Source organism: Mesocricetus auratus, unplaced genomic scaffold (assembly GCF_017639785.1).
Source record: "Mesocricetus auratus isolate SY011 unplaced genomic scaffold, BCM_Maur_2.0 Super-Scaffold_100010, whole genome shotgun sequence".
Taxonomy (NCBI): Eukaryota; Metazoa; Chordata; class Mammalia; order Rodentia; family Cricetidae; genus Mesocricetus; species Mesocricetus auratus.
The window spans coordinates 62,159,889-62,183,562 of record NW_024429194.1 but is presented as its reverse complement, the minus strand read 5'-3'; the positions used below and the strand labels follow the sequence as shown (position 1 = coordinate 62,183,562).

The window sequence follows — 23,674 nt, the reverse complement described above, 5'->3', positions numbered from 1 at the left end:
GGACTACAACATGGCAAAGCCCAGGAGACTGGCGGGGGATAAACCAAAGTGGCTAGCAAGGAAAAACCTCTCTTTACAGATTATTATGTGGTGAGGGGACTTTTCTTTGTCCAGTCTATTTGGTGTTCAGTAAGCTTCTTGCAGTTTAATAGGCATCTCCTTCTTCAGTTTGGGAAATTTTTCTTCTATGATTTTGCTGAATATGTTTTCTGCACCATTGAGCTGGGTTTCTTCACCTTATCCTATACCTATTATTCTTAGATTTGGTCTTTTCATGGTGTCCCATATTTCCTGGATATTTTGTGTTAAGCATTTGTTGGATTTAAGACTTTCTTTTGTCAGTAAATCTATTTCCTCTAGTTTATCTTCAGTGCATGAGATTCTGTCTTCCATCTCTTGTATTCTGTTAGTTATGCTTGCATCTGTAGTTCCTGATTGTTTTTTCAGCCTTTCAATTTCCAGCATTACCTCAGTTTGTGATTTTCTTATTGTATCCATTTCGGTTTTCAGGTCTTGAACTGTTTGAATAGTTTCCTCCATCTGTTTGATTGTTTTTTCCTTGGCTTTCCTTGCTTTCTTTAAGAGATTTGTTGATTTCTTGCATTTTTTGGTTTGTGTTTTCTTCCATTTCTTTAAGGGATTTTCTCATATCCTCTTTGAGGGCATCTAACACTATCAGGAGGTTGTTTTGAAGAAAATTCCTTTATGTTTCATCTGTGTTGGTATGTTCAGGTCTTGCTGGCATAGAGTTTTTAGACTCTGGTCGTGTCATACTGGTTCCTCTGTTGTTGGCTGTGTTTTTATATTGCCTTCTTCCCATCCTTTCTTTCAGTGGGAGCTTGTGGGGTCTCTTCCTCTCCTGGTGGGTTTGGGTCTAAGGACCCTTTCTAGTGCATTCAAGCAAATCCAGTACCTTAATGGGTGCATTTGGGTCTGGGACACTCTCAAGTACAGGTCGGAGACCAGAGGGGACTAACGATTCAAGCCCAGGGCAGGGGCTCAAGAACAGGGCATAGAATGGAGGGCACTGAAGACTTAGGTGTGGCCAGACACAGGGTTATCCTCCCTGGTGGGGCAGGTCCTCTCTAGACACAGAAAGCGCCCAGGGAGATGGAGCCGGGGGATGTAGGGAGTTGGGGCTCAGAGCAGGACCCCCACTTACCTTAACCATCAGAAAAGGACCGGAAGACACTGAAGACTGAGGTGTGGGCAGACTCAGGGTGATCCTTCTGGGAGGGGTAGGTCCTCTCTAGGCACAGAAAAAGCCCAGGGAGATGGAGCCGGGGGACGTAGGGAGATGGAGCCGGGGGACGTAGGGAGATGGAGCTCAAAGCAGGGCCCCCACTCACCTTAAGCACTGGGAAAGTACCGGAAGACAGAACAGAGTGATTTTTATTTTGTTTTTTAAAATTGGTTTTCTCTTTCAGGATTTTTTGTTTTAGTTTTATTATTTTCTTTTTTGTTGTCTTCTTTTTTGAGGGAGAGAAAGAACATGAAGTTGGGTAGGTAGAAAGGTGGAGAGGATCTGGGAAAACTTAGGAGAAGGGAAAGAATATATGATCTAAATAAATAAATAAATAAATAAATAAATAAATACATAAATGTAAGATAGCTGCCAAAAAATCCTCCCTACAGAGTTAGGATGATATAAAATCTCAACACCAAAACTTTAAAACTGATCCATTTTTCACTTCATTTGTGCAGCTACTTTTCTGTGTACTTGTCAACTTGTATTTCCATTATTTTTCATTTAAAAATTTTCATACAATGTATTTTGATTATCTCCTTTTTTCTCCCAAGTCCTCTCAGATTAGCCCTACCTCCCTACCTGTCTTGCTCCAAACAACAGCTAAGAAGAAAAAGAAAACCAAAACAAAACAAAAAGCACACACAAAAAGCTGGTGTCTATTTTGTATTGACCAACCACTCCTGGGCATTGGACTTGCCCTGGAGTTGATATACCCATTGATACCCCATTAGAAAAAATTTGATTTTCCCCTGCCCAGCAAATATAAATCCCTTCTTGGCTAGGATGGGTCTTTGTGTCCACTTTCCTTTCTCCATGCTGGAATTTAAAATCTTTCCCATTTGACATTGTGCAGGTCTTGTGCATGCTACTATAATCAATATGTATTCATAAGTGAACCAACCCTGTTGTACCTGGAAGATACTGTTTCTTTTGAGTCACTTACAGCCCCTGTCTCTTATAATCTTCTGTTTCCTCTCCAGTGTAGATCCCTGGGCCTTATGGGAGGGATTTGATAAAGACATTCCATCTAGGGCTGAGTACTCTAAAGTCTTTCACTCTCTGCACATTGTCCAGCTGGGACATCTACTTCACGAGAAAGTGAACTACCATCTACTTCACGAGAAAGTGATGAGGATTGAGTGCTGCTCTGATCTATGGGTAGAGATATGTCATTGGCAGTCATTTTATTTCTATGTCCCTTTAGCAGATTAGTGATAATAGGTTTCCTCAAAGACCATGATCTTGCTAGTCTCAGGTTCTTAGCCTCCTTAGCAGTTTTAGGTATGGGTTCAGTCTCATAGAGTGAGCCTTAAATCCAATTAAGAAAAGTAGGTACTCCCATAAAATCTGTGCCACTATTATACAGATATGTTTTATAGGAAGTTCATGTTATAGGCCACAGGGTTTGTAACTGGGTGATATTGGTGATTACTTTTTTCTTCTGGTAGCATGCACAATACCTCTCAGCATCATGAATGCTAGTTAGTAAGGGTGAAGCATCTAGCTGAGCTTATCAAAGCAGAGGCTCCCAGATTGATCTGAGTTCTCCCCTCCCTCAGTGTCTTCAATTCTCAGTAGAGACAGTGGAGACTGAATAGAATAGTCTCTGATAAGGATGCAAGAACTATGAAAAGCACATGAGGATAGTCAGAGAGAACATATGATCTTCTATTGGTCTCCATGGAGAGTTGTCTCCCAAGGTACCCCAAAACAAAGTTATATTTTTCAATCACCTCAAAATAAGAATATAAACCTTAATGAAATAGTTAATACTTTTCCTGTTCAATTCCTTCTCTTCTCACTTCATGGGGGGATGACACTAAACTTAGAACTTAAAAAAAGACCATGAATATTAACACTTCATACAGAGATCCCTTTCCTTCCTCTCCCATGATTTCTCTGATGGGGACACACCCTGCATATCCAAGACATAGACAGTGGCAGTTCTTACAGGTGCCACCTCATATAGATCACTTGTCCTAACTAGTCTGCCAAGTACTGTTGGGAGTAGGGTGGTGGGCTATTTTCCCAAGCCAATGTTAGCTGACTAGTCACCTTGGTCTACTGTGCCATGAGTGACTAGAAGGCAAAGATGCCGAATTTTATACTCATTTCTCAAAAAACACTTCATAATACCTTTACATTTCTGTACATAATTTCTGTACATTTACATTATGTACATAATACGTAATATATTTCTCTGGCTTCCATGGAGTATGTCATGCTGTGAGTTGATATTTGGAAATAGTAAAAGAGCCAATTTTGGGGAATATAAAGTGAGGGGTCCAAGTTGAAAATAGGTCTTGACTGCACTAATTCTAAGCTTTTGGGCCTACAAGACTAAAAACATCGTAAAAGTCATTATCAAAGAGAAATTTCCATAGATATTTTTGTAGCGGTAGATGCTCTTTTGGGGTAAATGTTTTGTCTTCAAGAGTCTAGCATGACAGTGTATACTTGGGTGAGAAGTTCCTTGTTTATGTGTGACAAACCTGCTTTTTACACTTTGATACTATAAATCATGAGCTATTGTGTTTATTTTGAGCTATGTTCTTCTTTACTAGAGGGGCTGGAGAAATAGGCATATTGGATTCTGGGAAACTGTGGGCACAAACGCATTTCAGGGAACTTCTTGAAGGAGAAATGTCTGTTGTAGAATTAAAAAGGAGAGAAGTCAGAAATGGAGGGCCTCAAACTAGAGATTATTTACTGTGAATCATGGGCAGAAAAGAAGAGAGAAAGCCAAGACAAATCAGTTCAGTAGAGTTGATTTTGAAACTTGTATGAATGAACAGCAATTCGGATGTGAGATAGAGTGAGCTATTATGAAATGGAGAAGATTTTCTTGTGGGAGGCAGTTATAAAATATATTTCTAAACAAGAGAATCTGCTGTGTGTATGTGTGAATGTGTGTGTTTGTGTGTGTGTGTGTGTGTGTGTGTGTGTGTGTGAACATGCTTGACTCTACTTTTTAGAAATGGAGATAGTTCTAAGGTACTGATGAAGCTTGTAGGGCACTCAGCCAGCTTCTGGTCTTCTGGACCCATCCTTTAATCCCTGGAGGCATCTGGGAGTCAAGCCAGATATAAGAATTGCCAAATCCCTCCTGGGAATGACTTGGATAAATAGGATTTTTTTAATGTTCCTGTTAGTTCATGTGTAAGTAAGGGGTTGGGGAAAAGAGAGTGCCCAGTGGGGTGTGAAGGACACAGGGCTTCTGTTCCCTGATGAAATTCCAGGAACCTCAGGAGGCCCGTGTGTTCTGAAGTGTTCCATTGACCCGGTCACATCTGGTTCTCTCTGGGTGGACTTCCATCCCTTCCCCCACCCCTCCTTTTTCTGTGGTGGTAACTAGGGAGGGGCTAGCTGGGGTTGTGCAGGGATATGGCTTTGTTAGTGATTTAGAAGGAAAGGGGCTAAGATGGATGCCATTCTCCTTGTTTGTAAAGACTACCAGGAGGGAGGAAGCAAGCAGGCCTGTCTATGTGGAGTGGGCTAGGGTGAATTCTTTCCTTTATCAGGAAGCATGTGACTGCTAAATGGACATTGCTGTGACTGTGTTTGTAGGGAGTTTCTTTGTTCTGTCTTCTTTAACAGTTTCCTTCAATCCCTGAAACAAAATCACATAAGGACAAGCCCAGTGTATCCCAATGAGCTTCTTGGTTCCCTGGGAGCCACTCACTATTCGCGGAACTGTCTCCCCGTGACTTTTTCTTTCTGCGCATTTGCCATTGTCTTTGGCCCTTTATTCTCTCAAGCTATCCTGTCAGCTTCGCATCCTCCCGGACACAACTCAGTCCCCTTTCTCTTAAGCTCCTAAATATGGCCTACATGGATCTGTGGTAGAGCAGCAACTTCCTGGTGACATCACAGCACTCCAAACGATTTGACATCGACTTTCTCACAGCCCATTTCCATTGTCTGTGACTGACAGGGGATCCTTTCCATCCAGGCTCTGCATATAGTTCAGTTTTCTTGGTTCCTCCTGCCCCACCTTTCACCACCCACAGACCTTTGCAAAGACACACAAGTAAAGATAAAACAAATGAAACACATTTGCTTCTGGATGCAAACAGTCATCCTTCTAGACAGGTCTCTACTCAGTTATTTTCATCATGGGACTTTCTTAATTTATGTGGTCTGTAATCAGATACAGCTGAAAGTAGTGTGCGTGTGTGTATGTGTGCGTGTGTGTGTGTGTGCGTGTGTGTGTGTGCGCGCGCGCGCAGGTGTGCTTGTGTAGTGTGAAGACTGGGAGAATGGGAGGGTCTCACTGAAGGCTCAAGTGAGTGATAAAGGATGTGCATGGTAAGGCTCTGCTATTGAGATGAGGCTCTGGCCTGCCCCTTCTCTCAGACTTCTGGAGCCTTCTGGCTGATAGCCTTCCAGGAACCTGTGTTTGTCTGACTGGTTTGAAATCCTAGCCACTCCAACCTTTGCCTCACTCCCACTGTAATTCTGCCTGATGTGCATGCATTTCTTAAAGTACTAGTTTTTTGAGATTATAATATAATTGCATCAACTTCCCATTCTCTTTTGACCTCGAAAATCTCCCATATAGGCCCCTGGCTCTCTTTAAAACTCATGGCCTCTCTTTTTCTTTAATTGTATATGTGTGTGTATGCATATATAATTGTATATATACATGTATATGCAACTAAATATTATAATACATATATATGCATATATATATTTCTAAATATATAAATACAACCTGATATTTGTCTGTATAATGTTACTTGAATGTATATGTTTTTAGAGTTGATCACTTGATAATGGATAACCAACTGGGGAAGATGTCACACATTCTCTGTCATCTGAGGTTCCTAGCTTCAAATTTTCATCTGTGAGTGCATAACTTGGAGTTTCAAGAAGTTTTGGGAGATTCTAAAGAACATGAAGCAGTGAAAGGTTACCTAAAGGGTTAGAGTAGGGATCATATGCAATTACAGGGAAGTTATTACCTATCCGGGGTGGGACTTTCTGACAGTGTATCTATTTTGGGGTCACCCACTCTCTATTAAGTAATCCCTCACCCATGCTTCTGTAAATAATCCATTAAACTTACTGGTTCACCTTATACTTGGGTGGAATATACTTTGGTCTGTCATTGGTGTCCTATCTGGGATGAGCCACCATTCCCACCTCTAATCTGATTTTCCATGATGTTAAGAAAATGAATGAATTCAGCAGGGAGGGGTTGACATGTAGTCTCAGGTGGCTTCTGCTTCTCTTAGTGTTGGCAAGGGATGCAGTGAACAGCTGTGCTGAAGGTTGCCTCTGTGTAGTGCCCTCTGCACCTGCTTTGTGATCTCGAATGTAACAATTAGCATGACACACTTAGCAGGCCTCCTCCAGATCTGGGAGAGACAGAAGAGGTAGAAAAATTGAAAGACTCACCTGACATTCCACTTGGAAACCAGAGTGTTGTTTGCTCTGCTAGGACTATCTGTGCAAACCCATACCCTGTTTCTTTTCCTATGAGCTGCAGCTCCTGGGGCAAACATGTGAACAGTTACTCTTCCCTTTGAATATTCACCATCTTTCCCTGTGGTTGTTCTCTGAGTGATCCCCTGCTTTAAGCAGACACATCTTTTGTTTCAGTTGAGCTCTCAGTGGGATGGCATGGTAATCAAACCCTGAGGTCATGCATAAAATTAGATAAACATAATATGCCAGCAGGTGATTGTAGGGAGAGATCTTACCATGCAGCTTTGGCACTGACCACTCCCGTTTGGGCGTGGTCACAGGTGTATATGTGGGGTGTGGGATAAAGACCTGGGGAGAGGCAGCTTGTGCTCTCTTGGGGCTCATATAATTACAAGAAACAATCAGGAATAGGACTCATCCTTTCTATATAACACACATCAGATCCCATACAAGTCTGCCAGGTTCTCTAGCATGAGGCAATGATGAGATTGATTGTTTATTAATAGGAACTGTGCTATAAGTCTTAGAATTTAATAAAAAACACCATATGAATAGCAAAGGTTTAAAAAAGGATTTTTCCATCACTTGGCAACAAGCCAAGGAAATAGTAAAGAAATGTCCTACTTGTTCATTCTATAGTCAAACTCTGTTACCAGCAGGCTATAATCCAAAAGGTATACATAGAAATGAAATTTGGCAAATGGATATGTTTCATTTTATAGAATTTGGAAAATTAAAATATGTGCACCATATAATAGACACATTTTCAGAGTTTCTATGGACCACTGCTCTTAGCTCTGAAAACACTGATTCTGTTATCATACACTTATTAGAGGTAATGGCCATTATGGGTATACCTGCACAAAAACAAAAACAAAAACAAAAACTGACAATGCTTCAGCATATGTCTCCAGCAAATTGGAATAGTTTTTAAAAAAATATTATAACATAAAGCACATAACTGGTATACCACACAATCCTACAGGACAAGCAGTGGTTGAGAGATCTAATCACACTTTAAAAGAAATACTCTACAAACAGGAGGGGGGAACAAAGCCCCCCACCCAGCACAGATTGCACAATGCTTTATTAGCACTAAACTTTCTTAATCGTAATGAAAAAGGACAAACAGCTGCAGAAAGAAACTGGACAATAGAAAAAAACCTTCTGAACTAAATCAGTTGATGTACTTCAAAGATGTATTGACCTCAGTACGGAAACCAGGATATGTATTACGTTGGGGTAGGGGTTTCACCTTTGTTTCCACAGGAGATGAAAAGCGTTGGATACCATCAAAGTTGATCAAGATTCAGTTTGAACAGGAGAAACCTCTTGATGAGGAAAAATGACAGGTCATTCATTCACCAAGTAATATCCCACACGTTGCATGGAGACCTCACAAAGGAAAGGGGAGTGTTTTGTTCTTGTCTTAACAGGAAAACCCATCTCCAAAAGCAAAAAGACACTGAATGTGTAGATGCCTAAAGAAGAGAGGATAGCTATCCAGAAAGAACCATCATGTAAAGGAGAATCTGATATGTGGTAAACTCTTGAACTATTTTCATACAAAATCTATTTCTCTTTACTTCCTAGCACTCTTTTAGTCCGAATTCACTCAAACAAATGCTGGCTTTGGAGTTGGAATTGGCTTTCCTTCTCTAAATCCAAGCATGTTGTTAAAGTAAAATTCAGAGTTTCTGTATTATATCAAGAAGTCAATTGATGTAAGACAGAAGAAAACAAAATCTAGGAACTGTCATTTGTCTAAACTTGGTTCTTTCTCTGAAAGCCTAATTTACCTCATACTTATTATCTTCCTTATTGTTGCCTTTCCTGGTATGCATGCCTATAAAAGTTGAAGTTTCTGTTAATATTAATGTTTAAGTCCTCCAGAGCGAACAAAGGATTTCCTAACAGCAATCTTTGAACTCTCCGGAAAGAATATGGGGCCCCACTTCATCGATTCCACTTGATCCAACTTGATACCTTTGAACTGACATCCTAAAACCAGTTTGGGACTATATTGCTCTAGACAACTCCAGACTAGCTAGCTGAAATGGTACACCTTCTTATTATATTCTGACCAGAGCTTCAGATAAGAACTTCAGTCAAGCATTTCCTGCCAAAGGGAGACTAAGTACAAATGTTACAGCTTGTCTGCTCGGGACTTTAATTACTCTAAAAATTTTCTTCCTACAGGATCCCATGGGATTATTGTCTTCCTATTTCAGCAGGAAGTAATTCTTAGAATACAACACCCCCTTTCCCTACTGTTGACATTAAGGGATAATTTACACCTGTTTAGGGTTGGTTTTCAGTTATTTAGGGTTGGATATGGAAAGATGTGTGCAGACTTGGGTATCTTTTTTAGATAAGTTTAGGGCAGGAATGGGAAAGATATGGTTAGGATGGGCTACAGATAGATTAATGTATTTTCTTGTGATTTACCTCAGTAATTTTTAGCTATAGGCAAATTATATTGTTATAGATTCTTGTATGTTGTAACTTATGTACGATCAAGTTGTATTCCTTTCTTGGATAATTTGTATATTGCATATTGTCATACTGTGTAAGGTCTTCTTTCTGTTTATGATGTTTGGTGCACAAATATCCTTATCATATTTTATGTATATATGCCTTTACATGTGTTTAAGATATTTGGGATAATAACATAATTTAGTATAATTCTATTATATTGCACTATACAATTCTACCTCTGATTAAGACACTTCAACTCTACCTCTGTTTTAGAGATTCATATATACATATGTGTGTGTGTATAATTATATTGCTATAATCTTGGTTCTTGATAAATTATTTTAGAAAACATAAGCTGTTGTATAACTAAGTTCCTGAGAATTACAGATATTTTCACTCACGTTCTTATTTCTAGGATTAGTCAGACATAGATTTTGATCTTCAAACACTTCATGGACCTGAAGAAAATGGCATTTGAAGGTTTAATATTAGTACTCTGTTGACATGAGACACATTTGCTATTGACAGCACCAAGCTTCCTGAGAAAATGTTGGGCACCGATGTCACTCCTTCTGGAGTCTGTTCTCTCCTCGGCTAATGGCCTCTCGGGCAAAGAACTGCCCCCACTTTGACTGCTGACTTTGGACATGCTTTCCTACTGTGCTTGCAGGATATAGTTTAGAAGACTGCTGAATCTTGTCGAGTCAGGGTAAGACAGCCTTTCTACTTTCCTGCTTCTGTGTTGGTCAGTCTGATACTCTAGGCCTTAGCCAAGGCTGCCCCTACACTGCTGTGAGACTTTGGGTGACTGTCCAGGCAGTCTGCTGTCTCTGTCTTCGCTGCACCTTTGGAAGTTACTCATCTGAACTTCCTGCCTACCCTAGTATTATTATCTTCCTACTCAGGTCTTTGATGAGATTGAAGATTAGACTGTCACAATTATTGTTCTCTCTCACTAGATAGACTATTAGGTACTAGACTTAAACTTTGCAGCTTAGTACAGCTCTACAGCAATCTCAGTGATGCCTTTACCCTAGGTCTGGATGTGTAATTTTTGCCATTTGCTCTAGTTGTTTACTGGCTTTAGATCTTGAGGGAGCATGTTCGTACTTTTCCTTCTCCTAGCACATACTTAAATTCTGCCATCTTTGTATAAAGTTTTGTATAAAGTTCTGAATCTTTTCTTCAGACTAAAAGGGTAATTGTAGGAAGAGATCTTACCGGCACCGGTGGTGCTGACTACGCCTGTTTGGGTGTGGTCACAGGTGCGTAAGTGGGGTGTGGCCTAGGGAGAGGCAGCTTGTGCTCTCTTGGGGTTCCGGTCGGGTCTCGGAGAGAGCTGAGACTGCACGCTCGGAGCTCTGACCCTGGGATACTGGTCTCTCATGTAAGTGATTTTCTCGTCAATAAAATTAACTTACTTCATCCAAATCCCGTGTACCGTAATTTGTGCAGCTACAGGTGCTAGTCACTGTGATAGAATTCAAGTGGAGAATTCCAAGCTGAGGGTGGGATGGCGAGGAAAGAGCTCCTTGATGAAATGATGTGTGGGTGCAGAAAGTGGGGGAGTCAGAGAGTATGGGGGAGGAGATGCAGGCAGGGCCTCAAGGTGAAGCCCATCTGGTTCTGGCAAGAAAGCCCTGTGGTGGCAGGAGGGTGGGAGTGGAAATGTGTTCATAGAAGTGGCATAGGGTAGAACATGCAGAGTCTAGTGACCATGGTGGAGACTTGGGATTTTACTGTGAGTGAGAAGGAAAGGAGGATTCTGAGCAGAGAAATGATGCATCTGACAACATTTAAAAGGGTTATTATATGGATGTGGAAAATGGATAGCATCTTTAGACATATGAGAGGAAATCTAAGCTTTATTATTATTATTTCCATCAAAACACCCAGAGGCTTGCATTTTAGAACTCATGGGGTGGCTGCAGAAAGTCATCGAGGATCAGGCTTCTGCAGATGTGCTTTTCTATCCTAAGTGCCTGGTGTCCTCTGTCATGGGTGTCTCACGCTCCATGATGAATGCCGAAGCTGTAGCCACAGGGACCATTATGAAGCAGCAGAAAGAGTCAACTGCCACTCACACAGCAGTTCCATTTCCATCGAATGGGTCGCACCGGAACCACATATTACACTTAGCTTCAAGGGGCATAGCTTACCTGTTGCATATACTTTCCAGGTTTTTGTCATTGAGAAAGAAGCAGTGGTTACTGGATGACAATTATCATATACTACACAGTTCAGTTTTTTCCTCTTTATTTTATTTTTTTAATTTATTTATTTACAGTTCGGTTTTAATGTAGGGGAAAGATAACATTGACCGTACCAGCATGTATCATATAGTGGTGTAATAAACAGTTCCAGGTTGTGAGAAAAAGGCAATTGAAAGAGAGGAGGTGCATTGGGCATATAGGGAAGATAGAGAATCTTGCGAAGGAACCCAGCATGGTCCGGCTGGTGCAGAGCTGCAGTCTTAGCTGAGGCAGGTACAGTACGCTGGTAGAGCTTTCAGTCAGCTAGTTTGATATAGAAAGTTGTAGTTCAGAGACTACTTCTTGAATGATAATTTGAAGCCAATAGATTAGATGAGATCTGTCTGGGCAATGCAGAAGGAGAAGAAGATGAAGGTAAGAGTATCAGGGGAATTAGTAATGGAGATTAGGTAATAAACCCAGGGAGGGGACAAGAGAGCTGAGGTAGGGCGTCGTGGGATTTGGAAGATCCAAGCTTTTTTTTTTTTTTTTTTTTTTTTTTTTAGGAGGCTGAAGTTACCTGGATCATTTGTTGCTCATGAGCCAAGTGAGGCAGAGCAAGGAGTGATCAATCAAAAGGTGATGGATTATATTGACAAGAGACTGCAAGGAGCCAAAACCTGCTTAGAGTGACTTCAAAAAGAATAGCAAAGCTGGACATGATGGCACACACTCACATTTAACCCCAGCATCTGTGAGTCCAAACTGGCCTGGACTCCATAGTAGGTTCTAGGATAGTCAGAACTACATAGTGAGGCCCTGTCTCAAAAAATAAGTGACAAACAACAATCACTCCGCTCCCCCCAGCAAACGATATGACAGATGAGATACTCTGAGACTTTCTTCCACTAGTAAACAAATTGAGCCTGGATAGAATGTATTTTATAGTCTACAGTTGGGCTTTCAAGAAGTAGGGGAAATCCCCAAACAGACCATGAGCTAAGTTCAGAATGGTGAACAGCAGGGCAAGGAGATCTCAGCTTCAAACACGCCTTCCCAGAAAGTCCTTTCAAGACCTATAGGGCTAAATCCATGACTGGTAATGGGTTAGACACTGGCCATGGTCTTCAGTCCCCCGTGGAAGCTCTTTCCTTATTATGACTCATTAGCTCCCACTGCCTCCTCTGGAACTGTAAGAATTCAGATGTCTATCACTGAAAAGACTCTCCAACATTGCCATGGCAACTATGTGTCGGGGTACTCCTCTTTCTGATGCCCTCCTTGCCCTCTGCTTGCCCTTCTTCCCATTCTGCCCACTAGTGTTAGCTGACAAATGGCATAAAGCAGCAAGCCCTAAATGCAGCTTGCTAGAGTTTCAGCTCCCGAAGGCAAGGAAGAATATTCTGCTTTCTGTTGAGAAAACTGCTAGCAGACTGCTGAAGATGCATCTGGGACATCACAGAGTTCTCCTGATGTGGGGATAGGTTGGGTGATGCCACGGCGACTGGACAGGTTCTCCCAGCTTTTCTTCTCGCCATGAAGTCAGTATGAGTAGCACAGGAGGCTGCTGGCCTGTTGACTTTCCGGTGGGCATGTCAATTATCAAGAAGAATGCAAGAATATTTATAAGAACACACATATGAGTTACAGAAGAAGAATTTAGAAAGATGACTAAAGCATATTAAAGGCCTTTGTTTCAGCTGGTCTTGGAGCTGAGTCACTGATTTAAAGTAATGCTTCTCAGAGTGTTTATAGTGGAAAATCAATTTTAAATTAGTACAATACAGACCAGACCAATATATTTATTAGTGTAATTTTCTATAAAATGAAAAAAGTGTGTCATAACTAGTACTGCACACCTTTAATCCCAGCAATTTGGAGTAGAGGTTGATGCATCTCTGTGAGTTTGAATCCAGCTTGGTCTACATAGTGAGTTCTAGAACAAGGGCATCATAGATCCTATCTCAAAACACCAAATAAATTAATTTATAAAAATAAAATAAAGAAAAAACAAAAAATTACAAGCTATAATGCTCTATTATTAGAGTCAACAGTCTTAAAATTACTCGGTCAAATTGCTGTGAAGTTTTCTGAACATTTGAAGTTCCTGAATGTGACAGGAAGAATTATAGTCCCTCAAGGCAGACCACATCCCAGTGTCTAGAGCCTGTGAATCTGTTTTCTTATTTGGTGAAGGGACTTGGCAGGCATGATGAAGGGTCTTGTGATAGGAATATCATCCTGGATTACCCAGGTTCCAGTGTCATCACATGAGTCCTTATGAGTGAACAAGCTGTGAGGCAGGAAGTTGAGGTCAGAGCGGGGTGAGCCAAGAAGTATGTCACTTTAGAACAAAGAGAAGGCAGGGAGTAGGTTCTCCTGTGAAGCCTGTGGAAGCACAGCCATTTAACTTGAGTTCGTCTTCTGTAACTGCATTGTTTCTGCCACTAACTTTTTGGCAATTTGTCACAGCATTAGTAGGAACCCATAAATACACTCCATGTTTCTCAGACTGGAATTAGTCTGAGGACCTTAAAGTAACACAGTTTTAAAGAGAAGAAAACATAATGATTCTGAATTATTCCAGGCCACAGCACAAACAAATGACAGTGAATTTCTGAGGCTTGGATAAGATACCTTCAAAATAATAAAGGAAACATAAAAACTAAAATGTAAAAGCTTATTAACATAAAGGCGAAAATTCTAAACCAAGTATATTAGCAAATTTAAGGTATATTGAAAGAGGCACGCACTATGAACACATAGGCTGCACCAATATAAATATGTCTCTTCATGGAAAACCTTCTAAAGAATTACTTAATACAGTTGATCAAATGAACAAATGAGAGATCATATTAATAGATTATTTTAACCTAATAGAGTCTCTAAAAGTTACTGTTTTATTCATGAGCCATTCTTAACTAAAGTTTAAAAAAAAGAAGGCAGGAGACCACATAAAGTTTCAGAAACTAATTATTAAAAGCTAGTAATTGAACAAATGACAAAATAAGGAAATTATTGCTATAGAAATCAAGATAATTTTGGGTATTTGACTTCTCAACTATTATTCAGGATCGTTTTGAGTTTCATCTAATATATTAGATCAAGAAAAGGAACTAATTTGAATTATCATGGCACAAAAAGAAGAAATTTGTTTCATTTACACATGATAAGCTGATTAAATTATAGTGATAAGTTTCTAGGAAATCCAGAATAATTTGCAAAATCCTATGGAAGACCTGTAAAGGAACTTAAGAGTATATCTGCATATGTAGCAAATACAAGAAAAGATAGTTTCTTTCCTTATTTGAAAAAAGGTTCTAGTTGGAATTATAAATGAAAAAATATTTTTCTCTAACTTGATGAAATGACTGAGGACCTAGTAGTTAATTTTGAGAAAAGGAAAGACAAATACTGATGTTCTAAATGTTAAAACTCACACAACCCACACTAACCCATGATTTGTTCATTTACTCATCAAGGTATTTCTTCTCTTTTAATTACTTTCCTCCTTTCTTTTTTCCTTCTTTTTTTTTTCTTCAGAGACTCACTACATAGTCTTGGCTACCCTGAAACTCACTACGTAGAACAGGTTGACCTCAAACACAGAGATCTACCTGTCTCAACCTCCCAAGTACTAGAGGGAGGTATTAAAGATGTATTCACCATGTTTTTTCCTAAAAGCTTTTTGAGCACCTAAGAGGACACACTTCTCTAGGCATGGAGGCATCTTTCAGTCATAAGAAATAGAGAAAAGAAATCATGGAAAGCAAAGTCCTCATCCTCATGGAAGCCCCTCTAGCCCCCCATCCAATCCCCATATCATTACCCAGGGAGGGTGAGGCCCTCCTTGGGGGGATCTCCAGAGTCTGTCATTTCATCCAGGGAAGGACCTAGGCCCTTCCCATGTGTCCAGGATGAGAGAGCATCCCTCTCTTTGGAATGGGCTCTCAAAGATGATTCATACACCCATGGTAAACACTGATCTACTACCCAAGGCCCCAGAGATTTCTGAGGCCTCCTCACTGGCAGTACATTCATGGAGTCTGGATCAGTCCCCTGTTGGCTTCTCAGCCATCAGTCTGGGATTCAGAAGCTCCACCTTATCTGGTCAGCTGTCTTTGTGGATTTCACCATCATGGTCTTGACCCCTTTGCTCATCACTCCTCCATCTCTGTCACTAGGTTCCAGGAGTTCAGGTCAGTGTTTAGCTGTGGGTATCTGTCTCTGCTTCCTGCAGTCCCTGGATGGCATATAGGGTAGTCATCAACCCTATCATCAAGGAGGGGCTATTAGTGTAGTCTCTCCACTATTGCTTAGTTTGCCAGTTGGTGTTATCCTTGTAGATCTCTGGAGATCTCACTAGTGTCAGTTCTCTCCTCAAGCCTATAATGACTCGATCTATTATGTTATCTCTCATCCTGCTCTCCTCTATTCTTACCTCGACTCAACCTTCTTGCTCCCCCATGCCTTCTTCTCCCCTCCTCTTATCCCCCTCTCTTTTTCTTGGTTCCCTCTCTCCTCCCCCAATGTTCCCAGTCTTCTCAGGAGATCTTGCTATATTCCACTTCTCTGGGGTGTCATGCATCTCTCTTGGGAATCTCCTTGTTTCCCAGACTTACTGGCACTGGGATTGTAGGCTGACACTCCCCTGATCCATATCTAAAATCCGTATATGAGTGAGTACATACCATGTTTGTCTTTTTGTGTCTGGGTTACCTCACTCAGGATGGTTTCCTCCAGTGCCATCCATTTGCATGCAAATTTCAAGATTCCATTGTTTTTCTCTGCTGAGTAGTACTCCATTGTGTAAATGTACCACATTTTCTCTATCCACTCTTCAGTTGCGGGCATCTAGGTTGCTTCCAGGATATAGCTATTACATATAATGCTGCTATGAACATAGTGGAACAGACATCCTTGTTGTGTGAATGGGCATGTTTTGAGTATATGCCTAAGAGTGGAATTGCTGGGTCTTGTGGTAGACTGAGTCCCATTTTCCTGAGGAATCTCCATACTGATTTCCATAATGGATGTACAAGTTGGCACTCCCACCAGCAGTGGAGGAGTGTTCCCCTTTCTCTACATCCTCTCCAGCACAAACTGTCATTGGTGTTTTTGATTTTCGCCATTCTGACAGGAGTAAGATGATATCTCAGAGTTGCTTTGATTTGCATTTCCCTAATGGCTAGTGATGTTGAGCACTTTCTCAAGTATTTCTCAGCCATTTTATACTCCTCTATTGAGAATTCTCTATTTCAGTCCCCCACTTTTTAATTGGATCCTTTGGTGCTTTGGAGACTTGCTTATTGAGTTCTTTGTAAATTTTGGAGATCAGCCCTCTGTCAGATGTGGGGTTAGTGAATATCTTTTCCCAATCTGTGGGATGCCTTTTTGTCTTTCTGACTGTGTCCTTTGCCTTACAGAAGCTTCTCAGTTTCAGGAGGTCCCATTTATTAATGGTCAATATCAGTGCTTGTGCTACTGGTGTTATGTTCAGGAAACAGTCTCCTGTACCAATTTGTTCAAGGGTACCTCCCACTTTCTCTTCTAAGAGGTTCAGTGTGGCTGGATTGATGTTGAGGTCTTTGATCCATTTAGACTTAAATTTTGTGCATGGTGATAGACATGGATCTATCTGCAGTCTTCTACATGTCAATATTCAGTTATGCCAACACCATTTGTTGAAGATGCTTTCTTTATTTCATTGTATAATTTTAGCTTCTTTGTTGAAAATCAGGTATTCATAGGTTTGTGGATTAATAGGTTTTCAATTAGACTCCATTGGTCTACCTGTCTATTTTTGTGCCAATTACAAGTTGTTTTCAGGAGTATAGCTCTATAATAGAGCTTGGATGGTGATGCCTCCAGATGTTGCTTTGTTGAGCAGGGTTGTCTTGGCTATCCTGGGTCTTTTGTTTTGCTATATAAAGTTGAGAATTGTTCTTTCAAGGTCTGTGAAGAATTGTGCTGGGATTTTGATGGGGATTGCATTGAGTCTGTAGATTGCTTTTAGCATGATTGCCATTTTTACTACATTGATCCTACCTATCCAAGAGCATGGGAGATCTTTCCATTTCCTGGTGTCTTCTTTAATTTCTTTCTTTAAAGATTCAAAGTTCTTGTAATACAGGTCTTTCTTTCGGTTGTTTGGTTAGAATTACCCCCAGGTATTTTATGTTGTTTGTGGCAATTGTAAAGGGTGATGTTTCTCTGATTTCTTTCTCAGCCCTTTTATCGTCTGTATATAGTAGGGCTACTGATTTTCTTGAGTTGGTCTTGTGTCCTGCCACATTGTGCTGAAGGTGTTTACCAGCTGCAAGAATTCCCTGGTAGAGTTTTTTGGTTTACTTATGTAAACTATTATATCATCTGCAAATAGTGAAAGTTTTACCTGTTCCTTTCCAATTTATAACCCCTTGATCTCCTTTTGTTGTCTTATTGCTCTAGCTAGAACTTCCAGTACAATATTGAAGAGATATGGTGATAGGGGACAGCTTTGCCTGATCCTGATCTTAGAGGAATTACCTTGAGTTCCTCTCCATTCAGTTTGATGTTGGCTACTGGTTTGTTATATATAGCTTTTATGATGTTTAGGTATGTACCTTTTATTCCAGATCTCTCCAAAACCTTTATCATGAAGGGTTGTTGGATTTTATCAAAGGCTTTTTCAGCATCTAGTGAGATGATCATGTGATTTTTGTTTCTCAGTTTGTTTGTATGGTGGATTACATTGATGGATTTTCATGTGTTGAACCATCCCTGCATCCCTGGAATGAAGCCTACTTGATCATAGTGGATGAGGTTTCTGATGCGTTCTTGGATCCGATTTGCCAGTATTTTATTGAGTATTTTTGCATCAATGTTCATGAGGAATATTGGTCTGAAGTTCTCTTTCTTAGTTGTGTCTTTGTTTGGCTTGAGTATGAATGTTATTGAAGCATCGAAAAAAGAGTTTGGCAAAGACCCTTCTGTTTGTATTGTATGTAATACTTTGAGGAGAATTGGTATAACCTGTTCTTTGAATTTCTTGTAAAATTCTGCATTGAAGCCGTCTGGCCTTGGCTTTTTTTGGTTGGCAGACTTTTAATGACTGCTTCTATTTCCTTAGGTGTTATAGGATGATTTAAATTGCTTATCTGTTCTTGATTTAATTTTAGTAAATGATATTTATCCAGAAAATTGAACATTTCCTTTAAAATTTTCAAATTTTGTGGAGTACAGCTTTTCGAAGTATGACCTGATGATTCTCTGGATTTCCTCAGTGTCTGTTTTTATGTCTCCCTTTTCATTTCTGATTTTGTCAATTTTCATGTTAATACTCTGCCTTTTGGTAAGTTTGGATAAAGGTTTGTCTATCTTGTTGATTTTCTCAAGGAACCAACTCTTTGTTATATTGATTCTTTGTATGGTTTTTCCTAGTTTCTACTTTATTGATTTCAGCCCTCAATTTAATTATTTCTTGGTGTCTGCTCCTCTGTGGTGAGTTTGCTTCCCTTTGTTATAGAGCTTTCAGTTGTGCTGTTAATTCTCTAGTGTAACTATTCTCCAGTTTCTTCATGTGGGCACTTAGTGCTATAAACTTTCCTCTTAGTACTGCTTTCAAAGTGTCCCATAAGTTTGGCTATGTTGTGTCTTCGTTCTCATTGAATTCTATGAAGTCTTTAATTTCTTTTTTATTTCTTCTTTGACCCAGGAGTGGTGCAATAGTGTATTACTCAATTTCCATGAGTTTGCAGGGTTTCTGCGGTTTGTGTTATTGTTAAATTCTAACTTTAAGACATAATGGTCTGGTAAGATACACAGAGTTATTCCAATTTTTTTGTACCTGTTGAGGTTTGCTATGTTGCCAAGTATGTGGCCGATTTTAGAGAAGGTTCTGTGTGGAGCTGAGAAGAAGGTATTTTCTTTTGTGTTTGGATGGAGTGTTTTATAGGTGTCTGTTAAACCCAATTTGGTCATAACTTCTATTAGGTCCTTCGTATCCTTGTTAAGTTTCTGTCTTGTGGTCTTGTCTAGTGGTGAGAGTGGGGTATTGAAGTCTCCCACTACAAGTGTGTGATGTTTTATATGTGCTTTGAGTTTTAGTAATGTTTCTTTTGCGATCATGGATGGCTTTATATTTGGGGCATAGATGTTCAAAATTGAGACTTCATCTTGATGGATTTCTCCTGTGATGAGAATGAAGTGACCTCCATCTTTTTTGATCGTTTTTAAAGTCTAATTTGTTAGATATTAGGATTGCTACCCCTGCTTGTTTCTTGGGTCCATTTGATTGGAAAATCTTTTCCCAACCCTTAACTCTGAAATAACGTCTGTCTTTGAAGCTGAGGTGTGTTTCTTGTATGCAGCAGAAGGATGGATCTGTCTTTGAATCCATTCTGTTAACCCCTGTATTTTTGTGGGCATGTTAAGACCATTAATATTGAGGGAAATTAATGACCATTGATTGCTCATTCTTGTTTGTTTTGGAATGGTTGTTGTTGGTGGAATTGTATGTGGATTTCCATCACTTTTTCTTTTGCCTCTTGGTAAAGTGGGATTATCTATTGCCTATGTTTTTCTGGTAGTAGTTAACTTCCTTGGGATGAGTTTTCCTTACAGAATTTTTTGTAGGGCTGGGTTAGTGGATACGTATTGTTTAAATCTGGTTTTGTCATGAAATATCTTGTTTTCTCCATCTATATTGATCAAAAGCTTTGCTGGGTATAGCAGTCTTGGATGGCATCTGTGGACTCTTGATGTTGGTAGAATATCTATCAGGACCTTCTGGCTTTCATAGTTTCCATGGAGAAGTCAGGTGTAATTCTGATAGGTTTGCCTTTATATGTAACTTGGCCTTTTTTCCTAGCTGCTCTTAATATTCTTTCTTTATTCTGTATGTTTGGGGTCTTGATTATTATGTGTTGAGGGGATTTTTTGGTGTTTTGTAAGCTTCTTGTACTTCATTGGCATGTCTTTCTTTAGGTTGGGAAAGTTTTCTTCTATTATTTTGTTGAATATGTTTTCTGGCCCTTTGAAGTGGGTTTCTTTACCTTCTTTTATACCTATTCTTTTTCTTCTTCTTTTTTTTTTTTTTGGTTTTACGAGACAGGGTTTCTCTGTATTGTTTTGGAGGCTGTCGGTCCAGCCTGGCCTCGAACTCACAGAGATCCACCTGCCTGTGCCTCCCGAGTGCTGGGATTAAAGGCATGTGCCACCACCGCCCAGCTTATGCCTATTATTCTTAAATTTGGTCTTTTCCTGGATATTTTGTGTTAGGGATTTGTTGGTCTTAAAATTTTCTTTGGTAGATGAGTCTAATTCTCCTATTGTATCTTCAACACCTGTGATTCTCTCTTCCATCTCTTGTATTCTGTTGGTTATGCTTGCATCTGTAGTACCTGACAGTTTTCCCAGCTTTTCTATTTCCAGAATTCCTTCAGACTGTTTCTTTTTTATTGTTTCTATTTCAGATTTTAGCCCTTGTACTGTTTGAATTGTTTCTTGCAATTTTTGTTTTGTCTTTTGCTCCATTTCTTGCATTTTTTGGATTGTTTTTCTTCTTATCTCTTTAAGGGATTTTCTCACATGCCTTTGATCCCAGTGCTCGGGAGTCGGAGGCAGGCGGATCTCTGTGAGTTTAAGGACAGCCTGGTCTACAGAGTGAGTTCCAGGACATGCTCCAAAGCAATACAGAGATACCCTGTCTAGACGAAACAACTTAAATTAACCCTCTTCTATAGTCTATATTTTGCCAAGTGGCTTCATGGCTTTGTTCTCTAGCAAGTCTCATTTCTCTGGCTGTTGGCTTGCGTCTCTCTCTGATTCCACCCTTCTCTCTGTATTTTCAGCTTGGCTTTCCATCATATCCTTATTCTGTCTTGCTATAGGCCAACTCAGCTTTATTTTTAACCAATGAGAGTAATACATATTCACAGTGTACAGAAGGATTATCTAGTAGAAACTAGGTGTGTTGATAACATGTTTACAATCCCATTACCCAGGAGGCAGACAGGAAGAGCTGAGTTCTGGGTCAGCCTGGGCTACATATTGAGATCCTGTCTCAAAATCCTTTTTAAAGGACATGAAGATAGGTCTAGAAGACCAAATATCTCTGTCTTTACAGCTACTTATCTATCCATATTATATATTTATATTATATACCTATAACTGTATATCATTTATATCTTCACCTAACTGTGTAAGAGGATAGAAAGAATGGAAAGGAGGGTTCAGGAAGGTTGAGTTAGGGGAGGAATGAGGAGAGCAAGAAAAGGGATACCTTAATAGATGGAGTCAGTATAGGTTTAAAGAGAAATCTGTCACTAGGGAACTGTTCAGATATCTACATGGATGACTCCAACTAAAGATCTAGGCAGTAGTGGAGAGGCTACCTTTGATGTCCTTTCCCTATAATGAGATTGATGACTACACTACCTTAATTGCCACCCTAGAGTCTTCATCCAGTAGCTAATGGAAGCAGAAGCAGGCACCCACAGCTAACTACTGAGCCATACTCCGGAATCCAGTTGTAGAGAGGGAGGAGGGATGAGCAAAAGAGTCAATACCATGCTGGAGAAACCTACAGAAACAGCTGTCCTGACCTTGTGAGAGCACAGGGATCCCAGTCTTAAAGCTGGTGAACCAACATTGGACCAAACCAAGTCTTCTGAATGTGGGTGTCAGGAGGCCTGGGCAGTCTGTGGGACCTCTAACAGTGGAACCAGTATTTATACCTAGTACATAAATGAACTTGGGAGTCCATTCTCTATAGAGGGATACTATTTCAGTTCAGATACATGGAGGAGGGCCTAGGCCCTCCCCCAAATGATGGGGCAGACTTTGAGGATCCCCATGGAAGGCCTTACTATCCTTGGAGAGTGGGTGGAGGGTGGATGGGTAGGGTTGGTGGGTGGCATGGGAGGATGGGAAGGAGAGGAAACTGCGGTGGTGGGGCGATTGATATGTAAAATTAGATTGTTTCTAAATAAAAATAAAATACTAAAATATTTCAGAATTGAAGATATATTTTTGATCAAACCTGTCTCATGAGAACAGAAGGATAGGAGAGAATAGTAAGCTGAAAATTCTAGATTTTGAATTTTAGGCTAAAGAAATTAGTTAACAAGTTTTCAGAAAAGCATCCAAATGTGAAGCAAAGTGAGTTGGAATAATCTAAAACTTATTTACAAAACCAAAGTCCAGTGTACAAGAGAGCTTGGTCTATGTGATTATGAGGAAAAATAACTGAGAAGCCAAATTTCTGCAGTTAGAAAGTATCAAGCAAGAATTAGGCAGAAACACAGGGCTCTGAAAATTGTGACATTTTTGAAGTAATTATTTTCAAGTGAAAAATTAGAGAAAGAAAATGAAGTAGACTGCAATGGTAGGTAAACAAGCAAGTTGTTGACAATAATTGTTGTAATAGTATATTTCATGTAACTTGTAAAAGAGTATATAGCATAGAACTAATTATAAGATGTATTTTTTTACTCAAACAGTCTTTAATGGAAGCTGTGTATGAGATGCCCCTACTCCTGCATCTTCTCAATCATTTCTACCTTGTATTTGCCCTTCTCCTTGCCTACTTGTCGAGACTTGGCTCTCCTTTCCAGGAACTTCTTGGGGTCTTTGTCCAGTTTTAGCCTGGGGATACCCACTTTGCTGGCCTGGATGCCCACATCAACAGTCGTGCCATTAGCCTTTTCTCACTGCACTTGTTCAATGTAGATGATGTATTTCTTCCTGTATACCTGGACCACTCTGCTAATCTGCTGACCTTTGTAGTGTCCTCAGACAACCTCAACTTCATCATTCATTCGATCGAACATTGTACTTCTGTCTCAGCTCTTTGGAAAGAGGGGAAGACACGATCTTCCTCCGAATGTGAGAAGGTGCATTGAAATGCCGTTTGCGGTTCTTGCTTCGGTCAAAAATCATGAAGGGATTGAATTTCATTTAGGTGGCTGCGATCCAGCCCTGATTATAATTTGGACCAAATTTTACTACTATTTTTGAGGCTTGATTGGGAAAGACAGAGAACTAGAAAATGATATTTGCTCATTTTTGAGGGGAAATCATAACAACACAATGTTGCTTACTTATAGAGAAGTGTTTTTTAAAGTGATGTTATTACAGAAGTTGAATATAGGGTCTGAGGAGATGTCTCAGTGGGTGAGAATGCTGGGTAAACATGAGGACCTGAGTTTGGATTCTAGTCCCTTTGTAAAAAGTGAGTGTGGCTGTGTTGTGATCCCAGTGAAAGGGGAGAAGATGCTTACTGGGTTTTGTGGGCTGCTAGCCTAGCTCTAGGTTTAGTGAGAGACCTTTTGTCAAGTGAATA

At 40.0% G+C, this 23,674-nt stretch overlaps 1 long non-coding RNA gene and 1 pseudogene across 2 annotated transcripts in view; one reads left to right on the top strand and one right to left on the bottom strand.

The window, feature by feature from the left end:
- LOC121142846 overlaps positions 1 to 23,674 on the top strand; it is a 197,320-nt gene that overhangs the window by 82,674 nt on the left and 90,972 nt on the right. The window lies entirely within an intron of this gene.
- Positions 22,863 to 23,289, bottom strand: LOC101831287 (annotated as a pseudogene).